The sequence below is a fragment of the Scyliorhinus torazame genome, chromosome 10 (assembly GCF_047496885.1).
Source record: "Scyliorhinus torazame isolate Kashiwa2021f chromosome 10, sScyTor2.1, whole genome shotgun sequence".
NCBI classification, from domain to species: Eukaryota; Metazoa; Chordata; class Chondrichthyes; order Carcharhiniformes; family Scyliorhinidae; genus Scyliorhinus; species Scyliorhinus torazame.
The window spans coordinates 98,564,470-98,577,834 of NC_092716.1; the positions used below are offsets into that span (position 1 = coordinate 98,564,470).

General features: G+C 44.6%; 1 protein-coding gene and 1 long non-coding RNA gene across 2 annotated transcripts in view; one reads left to right on the forward strand and one right to left on the reverse strand.

Annotated features, from left to right (window-relative positions):
- The window catches only part of LOC140430787 (uncharacterized), a 36,253-nt gene extending 27,529 nt beyond the window's left edge, over positions 1-8,724 (forward strand). The window contains exon 2 of the long non-coding RNA XR_011949546.1: positions 7,482-8,724. This is a non-coding gene — a long non-coding RNA (uncharacterized lncRNA). The remainder of the gene's footprint in view (positions 1-7,481) is intronic.
- smpd3 (sphingomyelin phosphodiesterase 3) overlaps positions 1-13,365 on the reverse strand; it is a 565,394-nt gene that overhangs the window by 522,556 nt on the left and 29,473 nt on the right. The gene's annotated exons all lie outside the window — the stretch shown is intronic.

A 13,365-nucleotide genomic window follows, 5' to 3' on the forward strand; every position in this document is an offset into this window, starting at 1 on the left:
GGGGCAACCGCGTGAGGCACCATCATGCCAACCCCTGGATCATGTGTATCCATTCCGGGGACAATGCTTGTCACTGCCCATCTGCCCACCAACCCCCAATCACTGGTGAGGCCTCTGGTCGTGCGGCTGAAGTTTAGGGCTAATCGGGAATTGGCAATTGTGGTTAAGTGAGCCCTTCACACAACCCGTGGATGGGTGGACCATGTAGCCTGTGGGAGTCATTGCCTAGCATCCCAATCACACCTTGATGCAAGGAATAAAGAACAAAGCAGCACGGGAACAGGCCCTTTGACCCTTCAAGCCTGTACCGGTCATGATACCACCCTTGGCCAAATCCCTCAGCACTTCCCAGTGCCGTATCCCTCTATACCCATCCTATCCATCTATTTGTCAAGATGCCTTTTGAACGTCATTAATGTATCTACTTCCCCTGGCAACGCACTCCAGACACTCACCACCCTCTGTTTAAAAGATCTGCCTCGAATATCTCCTCTAAACTTTTCCCCACGGACCTTAAACCCTATGCCCCCTGGTGACTGACCCCTCCACCCTGGGAAAGAGTGTCTGCCCAACCACTCTATCCATGGCCCTCATAATCTTGTAGACCTCTATCAGGTCACCCCTCAACCTCCGTCGTTCTAATGAAAACAGTCTGAGTCTATTCAGCCTGCCTGCATAGCTAACCCCTTCCAGACCAGCCAACGTCCTGGTCAATCTCCTCTGCACTCCCTCCAAAGCCTCCACATCCTTCTGGTAGTGTGGCAACCACAATTGTGCGCAATATTCCAAGTGCAGCCTTGCCAAAGTTCTAATGGCTCAGTCTACAATTTGAACATTGTGTATAATTTTGAGCACCCCAATACAGAAAAAATAAAGCAGTGAGGAGCATACAACATAGATTCTGGCATTATGCCACAGGTAGGAAATTAATGAGAACTCGTCTATTTCCACTGGAGTTTTAAAAAATGTATTCACTGGACAAGGCTGCCGCTGATAAGGCTCATCCCCAACTGCCCTCAAGAGGGTGGTGGTGAGCTGACTTGAATACAATTGAGTTGTTTGTTAGGCCATTTTGACAGTGGTTAAGAGGCCAACACATTGCTATGAGTCTGGAGACACATATAGACCAATTCGGATAAGGATAGCAGATTTCCTTCCCTAAAGAACATTAATGAACCATTGGAAATTTACAACAACAGATACTTTCATGGTCATTATTACTGATACTAGCTTTTATCCCAGATTTTCTTTCAACTAATTAAATTTAAATTCCCCAGCTGCCATGGTGGGAGTTGAACTCATGTCTCCAGATCATTAGGCCTCTGGATTGCTTGTCTGGAAACATAACCATTGTTATTGTACCCCTGAGGTGATGAAGATTAAGAGGAAATGCAATAGAATTGTTTTGTATCATGAAGTGTTCTGGTAGAATAAATCAGGAAAGACTATTTCTTCTGGTTGGGGAGTCAGTGATAATAAGGGGTCAACAATTTAAAGTTGTTGCGAAACAAATGAGAAAGGTTAGGAGAATTTAATGAGTTTTGTAAGACCATGCAATGATTTGCAGCAGAGACCATTTCAAAATTTAAGGGAAAATTGGATAAATATTTTAAGCAGAAGACACAATGCTACGTAATGAGAGCAGTGGGGTCAGTTTAGATTGCTCTCACAAGGAGCTGGTACAGACTGTGTGGGTTTAATGGTTCTTTAAATGGTTCTATGATGAAAACATCCAAACTGTTCACAACTGACTTGATCTGTTAGTGGACAAGTCAATGGAAGTGGATTGTACATTCTTCGAATAAGTTGATTCTACCCTTGAGCCACCAGTATGAGAACACTGTGTTGGTCAGAAAACTTTTGCAGTAACTTCTTCTCAGCCATTTCCTTCCTGTACCTAATTGGAAGAGGTACAGTGGAGTCCAGGCAAAATATTCTACCATAGTATTTCAATAATCTACTTTGCAGTTGCAACACAGTCAACATCAACGTACAGCTGGTATTTCCAGCGACCAGTAATTCTCCACCTTCCTTTGCTTCCATGCCTCCTCTGCCCTTTTCCTAGTCTCACTTGTTCCTCCTCACCTCTATCAATGTGAGCCATTGAGAATAATGCTACATGCAGTGCAGTTTATCCTGCACCCTTAGTTATCACATAAACAGCTCCATTGGCTTAAATATAAACTGCCGTCTGTTGTCCAGGGCAGTGAAAATACATTATCTAGGGTGCAAAGTAGAAATTATTAAAAACTGTGCAAATGCAGCAAATATAAAAAACAACAAAATCAAAAAGAGAAAAACAGCTTGAAGTATGTTCTCTAAGAATGTCTGTATTCCTGGTGCCAGTCCTGGTACATGTCTCACGATAATCCTCCACTAAATCCCAGATCGTAAATATTTCTAGAGCAAGATCAGCTCTTCATGTTTACCAGTCCAGTACTCGTATTTATAATAGATTTTGTAGTTTCTTTGAACAATTAACAGGATGCAGTGATTTCTCGTGGTTTCAATGCTCTGCTTAGTATGCGGCTTGTAAAATAAACAGGTCTCAAATCATTTGGAAGTTCCATTTCACAAATTGCAAAAATGCAATCACATCTGAGCATTACAAAAAGCTTGTAATGTTGCACAGGGCAGAGATGAGAGGGCATATTCTTTTAGAAGTGGAGTAAAAAAATGCTGATTTATTTCTGGAATCATTTAATCACCATGGCAGGTCTCTGCATCACTGGGAATCAATCTAGTGGAACAAACCCTTTTCACTGTGCACCCTACATCCATTGGCTTAAAGTGTCTTTAATGAACCACATTTTAAAGATTAGTACCTCAGAAAATGTTGGGATTCTACACATTGATTTTGTTGGAAAAATAATACATTTTTATGTAATGCCTGATCAGAAACATCTAAAGGCTCCACATACAATGAAAATTGCTTTGAAGTACAAATCCTCATGCCTAACAAATACAGCAACCATTTTGCAAAGCAAGATCTAACAAATAGAAATTAGTTTAATTATCACTTAATTTGTTTTTGTTGGAAGGCGGGGAATGTTGGCCAAATTATCAGGAGAATTAAGTCTTCAACGTCTGTGCTTGAATGCCCATGTAGAGCACTCCTCACTATCGGTTCCCAAGTATCCTGACTGCAAACTAACTCTACAACATCCAGGGCTCACTGAGTCCAGTAATTGAGAAGACTCATTAGAAATCAGCAAGTCTTTATAATAGCCAGTCTTATGACGTCTTGGCAATTTTATATTTAGTTAGCTGTGCAAGATCTGTGCTTGGGGAACTAACTGGCACATACATAAAAGCATCTTTTAAATAGTATCATGGGATCTTTCACCTAAACCAACAGATGGGGCTTTGTTTTAACATCTCATGCCAAGAATTACACATCTCTTATATTAGTGCTCAATTAGTCCTGTACGAGAGTATCAGTTAATATGTGCTCATGTCTTAGAGTGGGTCTTATACTCATCAGACAGTACTACCAACTGAGCCATTATTGATAAGCAAGATCATCTTTGCTCATTCTTTCAGCATGATCCTGCAATTCCCACCAACACAGCATTCAATTGTTTCCGGAACGATTCAAAGATTTTAATTCACATTACCCTATTTTGGACGTTCACTGCATGTGTTCATTCTCTGTATGAAAAATTCATACCATCAATTGTAAACTTCCTTTTGCTAGTCTGAACCAGTACCTTATTGGCCTACAGTCACAGTTGAATTTGAAGTAATTTTCTATTGATGCTATCTTATATACCTCAATAGGTCACCTCATTTGAACTCTGAAAAACCCAAGATTTTCCAATCTTTCTTTTGAACTATCGTCTGATGCCAGCAGTCAGCCTTGTGTCTGGTCTCTGAACTGCCTTCGGCCTTTAAGTCCTGAATGTATCCCTTGTGTCTCATGATACTCAAGGTGTGGGTAGACCAGAGCATTGCACACTTTAAGCAAGACTTTTCCTATCTTGTATTCTATTCTGGTTCAATTGTTCAATATTCTATTGGCCTTGTTGATTGAAACAGCTTGCTCGCCAGGACACTGTTTTCCCAGGTTTTGTATTTTGGAAAGGAGAAGCCAGACTCGTCAGCACCATGTGGATCTTAGGAACCAGCTTTGGAAGGAGTCAGTTTGATTGGTTAACTGGCAACTGGTGGGTTGGCCAGGGGCAGTGTTCTGCCTGACAATGGTCAGTGATTGGTTCCTGCAGGATGCTTTATGAGAGAACGGGGCAGAAGTGTTTAGACATTGGAATTGAAAGAAACACTCTCCCTCCATCTTTGTCTTGCTTGGTGAAGTGGAAAGGAACTCTCTCTCTCTCTCTCTCCTGCTTGCTGAAGTAAAAGAACTGCTCTATTGTTCTGAAAGAAGTGAGTCCCGGCACATCCTTTGTTGTGAACATGAAATGATACTGAGTCTGCAGAGAAAATAGACAACCTTGCCAGAGAAAACCATCTTAAGCCTAGAAGGAAGAATGACCAAACTGAAAGCCTGAACTTCAGAAAGACATTGCCTGGAAGTTATCCCAGTTCATCAAAGATCCTTAACCTTTTATTTTATTTATATTTTCTTTCCCTTTCCACCACCCTTCCCCTCTGTGTTATTTGTCTGTGTCTGTGTGTGTATATAGAGAGTGGGGCGAGTTAGGAAGAGGGGTTTGGGAAAAGGGTAGTAGATAGTCAGTTACATTTTCAGTTAATTATAATACTGTGTATAATAAAAAGTTACCTGTGTTTTAAAGTTACAAATATGGTGACTGTAGTTTATTGGGCTCAACCAAGGACTCAGGTATTTTAAAGTACCATCTAATTTCACCTGTGTGCGACTCAGGTCAAGTGGGGCTGGAATTGACCGCACACTAGTTCAGGATGTTGTGACACTATGGGACATGCTCATTGACAGGTACACTAAAACTTCCAGAATCCCTTTCAGCTTCAACCTTGGTTCACCATTCACAAGAGTACAAAGGACAAAAAACAAAGAAAAGCACAGCACAGGAACAGGCCATTTTGCCCTCCACGCTTGCGTCGACCATGCTGCCCGTCTAACATAAAACCTTCTACACTTCCTGTATTCCCATCCTATGCATGTATTTGTCAAGACACCCCTTAAACGTCATTATCGTATCTGCCTCCACCACCTCTTCCAGCAGCTAGTTCCAAGCACCCACTACCCTCTGTGTAAAAAACATCCCTCGCACACCTCCTCTAAACTTTGCCCCTCACAACTTAAACCTATGTCCCCTAATAATTGGGAAAAAGCTTCTGACTATCCATTCTGTCCATGCCCCTCATAATTTTGTAGACTTCTTTCAGGTCGCCCCTCATCCTCCATTGTTCTAGTGAGAACAAACCGAGTTTATCCAACCTCTCCTCATAGCTAATGCCCTCCATACCAGGCAACATCCTGGTAAACCTTGTCTGTACCCTCTCCAAAGCCTCCACATCATTCTGCTAGTGTTACAGCCAGAATTTGACACTATATTCCAAGCGTGGCCTAACTAAGGTTCTATACAGCTGCCGCATGACTTGCCAATATTTATACGCAATGCCCCGGCAGATGAAGGCAACATGCCGTATGCCATCTTGACTGCCTTCTCCACCTGCGTTGCCACTTTCAGTGACCTGTGGAACTGTGCACCCAGATCTTTCTGCCTGTCAATACTCTTAAAGGTTCTGCCATTTTACTGTATATTTCACTTTCAGTTTTTGCAATATGATGTGCATATACATTTAAGGAAGCATATCTTAAACTACTGTCAATCACTACCTACATCAACAACATATGATGTATTAGTCCCATGATTTGTTGAGCAGTTTTTGAGCGGCAGTGGTGGAAGTCAGATATACTACACTTAGCTCCGAGTGAATATTATCTGTAAACAGTCTTATCTTAAAATTAAGAACCCACATTATTTTCTCACCAATCCATGTGTATGATTGGTACATTTAGATCTTCTAAAAGAAGAAAGTAACACGATTGACCATTTTGTTCTCCCAACACACAGTAATTTACCCTGTGCATATAAAATTCCATCTGCCATAATTCCACTCCCATTCATATTTTGCAAATCCCAAGCTTTCTCTTCAGACTCAATTGCCTCCACAATTCATATCATCTGCAATTTTGACCAATTATGTTATTTACTTGGATTCAGAAAGTGGCAATTTTAAATAACAGGATCCCAACAACATCACCATGGCATCCCAATAAGTAATTCCACCAACCACCCTGCACCTTTCCACACCTGGCTTTACTCCAGAAACCAGTTGGTGAAGGATAGAACTGAAGTCAATCTGTACATACGTTTATAGAAAGATTATTATCATATTTATTTGCAGTGTTAGGAAAACAACGGTAGTTTTAAGAGAATTAGATTTTTATTGGTAAAGATTAGAAATAAGATATAGTTTTAAGTGTGTTTAATTTAATGTTATGTGCCTGGAAAGGTAAAACCTATAGTTAGATTCATTCTGGATAAAGGTATGTGTGGGGGCTGGTTAAGTTTGAACTGTGTTTCTATTGTTAGAGAGGGCTACAGCATGAAAAATAAATAAACCAGCAGTGGCAGCTTAGCGACTGGGGCCTTGTAAAGGTAGAGGAGCTTTTAGGTTTTAGTTGAGCTAATTTGATTGTAGTCGAAGGTAGGTAGTGAGAGAGAAGGCAGCTCCATCAGCTCTGCTAGAAGCAGTAGGTTTAGAAGGCTGGAAAGGAAACATCTCTCAGCTTTGCTAGAAGAAAAAGCCATACCAGGGAGTAACGGTGTAGAAACAATTGCAGAGATCTGAATTTTAAACAATTGAAGAGCAGCCAGTTAAGGAGGCTAGAGAAATGAAGAGAAACTTCCACGATGTCTGAGGTTAAAGGTACTAGAACAGAGCACTGTTCAGTAAAGGAAGACTGAACTGAGAAGAAGGCTGAGATTCCAGAAAAATATTTGAAGTGTTTTTTAGGTTTGTGAGATTTTACTACAGCCTGTGGAATGTGAGTTGAAATAACAGTGAAAATCGGTGTCTGGATCCCGGAATTTGTGTAAAAACAGTCCAGATGAAGGAAACCTAAAGTGTAAAATCCCAGAACGGATTCGCTGTTAAAAATAGTGCGGAAGCTTTGTTTAAAGGCACCATTTGTAAAACCTGGACTGGACTTCATGATGCAAATTGATAAGGAAATGTATTATTATGAAAGAAGATTTTAACGCATGTTATTGGGAGTGGGGTTTGGAAACTCTCGTGATCATTATCAAGGGGGATTCTGAGGAGAAATCCACAAATATTCACTTGGGGTTCAGAGCGAAGTTCATGTATTTGAACACAGTCATCTAGTGTGCTTAAAATAGACTTTGTGTTAATGAGACCATTATAGGTTAAGATGTACTTTGTAATCCATGTTAATCTTTAAATCTTTGTGTATTTGTTAAGATAAGAGGGGAGTAAATAATAATAATCTTTATTATTGTCACAAGTAGGCTTACATTAACACTGCCATGAGGTTACTGTGATAATCCGCCACACTCCAGCAACTGTTCGGGTACACTGAGGGAGAATTCAGAATGTCCAATTCATCTAACAACACGTCCTTCGGGACTTGTGGGAGGAAAACGGAGCACCTGGAGGAAACCCACGCGGACTTGGGGAGAACGTGCAGGCTCCGCACAGACAGTGACACAAGCCGGGAATCAAACCTGGGACCCTGGTGCTGTGAAACAACAGTGCTAACTACTGGGGTGCTACCCTTAAAGATGTATTGCATCATAATCCAATTTTTTTCATGTTCAATAAATGTTTTTTCCTTGTTGTTTAAAATAATTAGTGCGCCAGTGACTCAGTTCCTCCACATTTTATAAAAAACGTTATAGTCTTTTCAGCCAGGGTTCCATTCTGGGATCTTCTCGTCTAATTGTAACATCAACTGGGATTGTAACACACATTACAAGAACACATCTCCTAAACCAACAACTACATCTCAGTCTGTGTCTATTTATAGTGATTCAAGCGAATCATCAGCTGCATATTGCAATTAAACAATTAATATACAATTAACAGATTCCCTCTCTGTTTTAATTAAAAAAGAGTGAAGATGTAAATCAACTATTTGAAAGCAAAGTAAATCCAAAAGCTCCACACTTTGGGCAAAGCATTATATTGTGAGACACACCTCTTCTAGGACCCCTAGCAATTTCTTTGTACATGCATTTTGTGTTGTAAAACTGACTTGATCCACCCATTTTACTTTGGAGATTTCCTTTTCTTCCAATATTTGTTTCAAGCCAGCAAAGTCAAACCGTTTTTACTAAAACGTTTAATGGAGAGTGTATATTATGCCACAATAATCAATTCTCTACATCACATTCAATCAGTACTATCTTCAGTACACCCATTGTGCAAAATCATACTCAGAATTCTATTTGACAAGTAGAATCCCATACCTCTACAAAAGCCAATGTTTGGACAACCAAAGAACTTTTAACAACCCTTTTTACTTTCTTCGCTTGCCAAGCTAAGGCACACCATTTCCCATTTTCATCCAATAAGAACTATTGTGAAACCAGCTTCAATAGAATACCATCGGAAAGATTAACATGTGAAGCCTACCGAAAATGACAAGTTTCACGGTCCTTGGGTCACCCAAGAATGAGATCTTAAAGGATGCATTTCTCCAGATCGAATTTTGTCAATGTTTTAAGAGCAAATAAAATACTTTAAACTTTAGGGTGTTTTATTGTACTACTAAATGTTAACACATAAAAACCAGCATGTGGTCTAGTCTGAGCAAGTTGAACTGACCAAAAAATCTTCACAATTGCTTTGATGTATTTTTTGATATAATATCATCTTTTTGTGGGGCCGAGTACAACGGGCGGAATTCTTGGATCCTGAGGCTAAGTGTTGACGCCGTCGTAAACGCCGTTACATTTCCCAATGGCGTCAACATGGCCTCAGGATTTGCAATTCTGGCCCCTACAGGGGCCAGTACAGCACTGGAGTGACCCACGCCCCCCAAGCTGCCGATCCCGGCATCAGATGGGCGCCGCGTGTCTGCGCATGCGCAGTGGCACTGGCGCCAAGGCACGCATGTGCAGTGGCTCCCTTCGCCACGCCGGCCCCGAGGCAAGTGACGCACAGCTACAGGGACCAGTGCGGAAGAAAGAAGGCCCCCGGCCCGCCAATCGGTAGGTCCCGATCGCGGGCCAGGCCACAGCGGAGGCCCCCCCCGGGGTCGGGCCCCCCCCCCCCCACAGGCCACCCCCGGACCCTTCCACGCCAAGGTCCCGCCGGGTAAGACCAGGTTAGAACGGCACCAGTGGGACTTGGGTTTTTTGTTACGGCCGCTCGGCCTATCCCGAGCCGAGTATCGCCGGGGGGGGGGGGGGGGGGGGGGGGGCGTAGAGCGGCCCCTGGCTCGCGCCGGCACCAATGGTGCCGATTCTCTGCTCCGCGGAGAATCGGGTCCCAGCGATTCGCGGCAGTCGCGGCGATTCTCCGGCCCGGCCCCGGGCTGTGAGAATCCCGCCCAACTAACTGGTGGAAGTAACACTCTCGAAATAGGATTGTCGATTTAAAATTATTCCAGACCTATTCTTCTTCATAGGTGAACCAACATATTTAAGACTCCACAAGCTTGACTCCCAATTTTAAAATCTACTCTAATAGAATTGCTAATAATAGATAATGATTTAACCAGAGTGTTACGCCCGTCATGGATCTGGCCGCACCGGGCTAATAGAAAGAAAGGCCAAAATTGAGATTCACACCAGGTGCAAACCAGTTTACAATTTCCCAGGCCTGCTCCAGATGGCGAGCTCCAGATCTCGTAAAAAAAATGGTCAGCATATCATTAACCCTCACTTGCATTAATTTCAGTCTCATCGGTGAGATTGAAGTCGAACGCAGCGGCCTCCCAGGAATTAACTGACTCCCCAGCGAGAAATCACACAGGCGTTGTTTAATAATCCTTTATAAAAATGTGAAGCTGGCACAGGGGCTACTGAGGGAAGTGAGGAGGTGAGTAGTCATTTCCATTTTCTGGCCTGCAGCTTAAGGGCACAGGAGGTGTTGGCCCATTGCTCGGATTGCGGGGGGGCGGGGGGGGGGGGGGGACACCGCTCAGGGAGGTTGATCTTGTTCGGGGAGCTGAAGCATTCTAGGTCGGTGGTTGCCCCTGGGCTGGAGGGAGTGAGGGGCTTTGCATCTGTGAGGCCTTCAAGCCATTTTTAAATATTGTTGGGACCCCTAACAGGGGCAACCACAGCTGCGACCTATCTGTCCTACCAAACACTTCCTGGACAGAGCCCTCTTCTTGGTTCTATGCTCAAAGTCACTTTAACGTCCTTTGACTGTGAGCAGCCTCTAGCTTCACAGCTGAACGCTATTGAAAATGAGGAATTTGCCTTGTTATCTGTGAGAGCACTTCGCAATCCTCAACTCTCATGTGGCTTCTCGAGAGCATACGTGCCATGTCTCAGAGGATGATTAGTACACAGCATTTCAATCAAACTTTGATGCTTGAACAATGTGCCTAAACTCTAGGAGTGTCAGCACCCTAGTGGCAGCTGCCAACAATCAAACACTAAAGAGCAGGGCTTCAGCACTGGGGATCTTCTTGCGACCAAAGGGTAAGTGTGTGGATCAGGTGAAGACTCCTGAGCACAGTCTCCCTAATGTTTCTGGCAAGGGTCTGGGATCTAGGGCCTCCTGATGTGGCTGGGAGTGAGTGTGCAGAGCAAGATTTTCCAGCACAACTGGCTCGCTGGATCGCACTCTGAGAGAAGGCGGGACATGGAAGGGTGGGGGAAGCCTGGGTGATTTGAGGGTCCCAGGATGGAAACTCAGACCGATTATCAGTCTATTTCCTTACAGATATCAAAATGGATGGTGGTGCTGGTCTTGCAGCGGTTGCCATTGTGTTGTTGGTGGAAGCCCAGCCGGCCAGATGCCGGAGAAGGCAGCAGCGTTGCAGGCTGGAGGCAGCATCCTTTGTGCAGGATGCCGCCACCCTGAAGACCCGGCCGCCCATCAGATCGAGGAGAAATCCAGAGGGGGTGGCCAGCAATGGCCCAAGGTGTAGAGGCATCGTTGGTCTTTCGATGAGTTGACGGGCAGCATGTGCCACAGGAGACTCCATCTCAACAAAGAGATAGTGCAGCACCTATGCCACTGGCTCACAGACTTGGCATTCCATGGAGAAGTAGGACACCCACTCCAAGTGGCAGTAAAGGCCACTCCCTGAATGTTCAGATTGTGTGCGACCACCCTCACCGTATCATGCACTTGTGTGCCCGCTACCCAGGGAGTGTACATGACAGCTAAATCTTGGTGCACTCGGAGATCCATGACGTCCTTAAGGACCACCCTGGGATGAAGGGTTGGCTCTTCGGAGACAAAAGATACCTGGTGAGGTCCTGGCTGATGATGCCGGTGCAGAGGCCTGAGACTGAGGCAGAGGCCTGATATAATGAGGCCCATGCTGCCACATGTGCTGTCATTGACTCCGGATGACCTGGCCTCATTAGATGGTGACCCTTCAAGACAATGGACGTGTGGTCAGTGAGAGGGAGGATCATTTTGTCTGACATGAAGTACTCACTGGAGACAGGTCATCTGGGTGAGGGAGCAGTGGATCCTCACCGCTCTGGCACAGGCCAACCCCGGTATTGGTGACTGCTCTCTTCTCAGTCAACCCTGCGATTTCCAGGGCCCATTCCTCATGGGTGAAGGTCGTTGGTCTTCATCCAACATTGGACAGCAGTCCTCCTTGTCATGTTGCCCGAACTGACAGCCGCTGCCACTGCCTCCCAGGCAGCATTACTGACCCTGCTGCTGGTCCGCCGACCCCCCCCCCCCCGGGGGAACAGGATGCCCTGTCTCACATCAACGGCATTGAGAAGCCTGCCAAGTCGACATTCCCAAAACGAGGAGCAGGACTGAGCCCTGCCATGTTTGTGTGTTGACTGGGAGGAAGTGGTGAGGGAGCGTTTTAAAGCTCTTCCCTCTTGTTAGTGGCGAGGCGCTAGTCCGGTGGTGAGACAACTGGTAATGGCAGGAAGCGCTTTGGGGCTTATTTTCAACACTAAGTGCCGTTAAATATGGGCCATGATCTCGCTAACCCAGCTATCGAGGAACACCCCCCCTCAATCACAACCAAAAATTATACTTCCAGTGACGTTATGTAGGGGGAAGACACGCACAAGGTGGCTCCCAAAGAACAAAGAACAAAGAAATGTACAGCACAGGAACAGGCCCTTCGGCCCTCCAAGCCCGTGCCGACCATACTGCCCGACTAAACTACAATCTTCTACACTTCCTGGGTCCGTATCCTTCTATTCCCATCCTATTCATATATTTGTCAAGATGCCCCTTAAATGTCCCTATCGTCCCTGCTTCCACTACCTCCTCCGGTAGCGAGTTCCAGGTACCCACTACCCTCTGCGTAAAAAACTTGCCTCGTACATCTACTCTAAACCTTGCCCCTCTCACCTTAAACCTATGCCCCCTAGTAATTGACCCCTCTACCCTGGGGAAAAGCCTCTGACTATCCACTCTGTCTATGCCCCTCATAATTTTGTATACCTCTATCAGGTCGCCCCTCAACCTCCTTCGTTCCAGTGAGAACAAACCGAGTTTATTCAACTGCTCCTCATAGCTTATGCCCTCCATACCAGGCAACATTCTGGTAAATCTCTTCTGCACCCTCTCTAAAGCCTCCACATCCTTCTGGTAGTGTGGCGACCAGAATTGAACACTATACTCCAAGTGTGGCCTAACTAAGGTTCTATACAGCTGCAACATGACTTGCCAATTCTTATACTCAATGCCCCGGCCAATGAAGGCAAGCATGCCGTATGCCTTCTTGACTACCTTCTCCACCTGTGTTGTTCCTTTCAATGACCTGTGGACCTGTACTCCTAGATCTCTTTGACTTTCCCGCTAGGGTACTGCTTCCTTTGCCCTTTTCTCATAGTTTTAGGGGTATTTTCTTCTGAATACCCACATAATTAATGGAATAAGGATCCTATTTAGGTGAAATTCCCAAAAAAGCCAAGGTAAAAAAGGCAAACAGTAGAAGTTTGTTGACAGAATCGGAGGCCTCTCATTGCTTGTTGGCAGAGAAAGAGGCAGAGGCAGTCTCCGGGGCTCCGGCCACTCCACTAGTGGCCAAAGTGCTTTCAAGTACCTTGGTGAATGAATTCGATAAACACTGGCAGGTGGTGTCAGAGTACCTCCGGAAATCAATGGAGGAGGCCTTAGCCCCATCCGAGTGGCTCTGGAGAAAACCAATGAAACCGTGAAAGCCCATGGAGTCACGATAAAAAACATGAAAGTGGCCATTTCGAGACATAGTGATCAGATTCC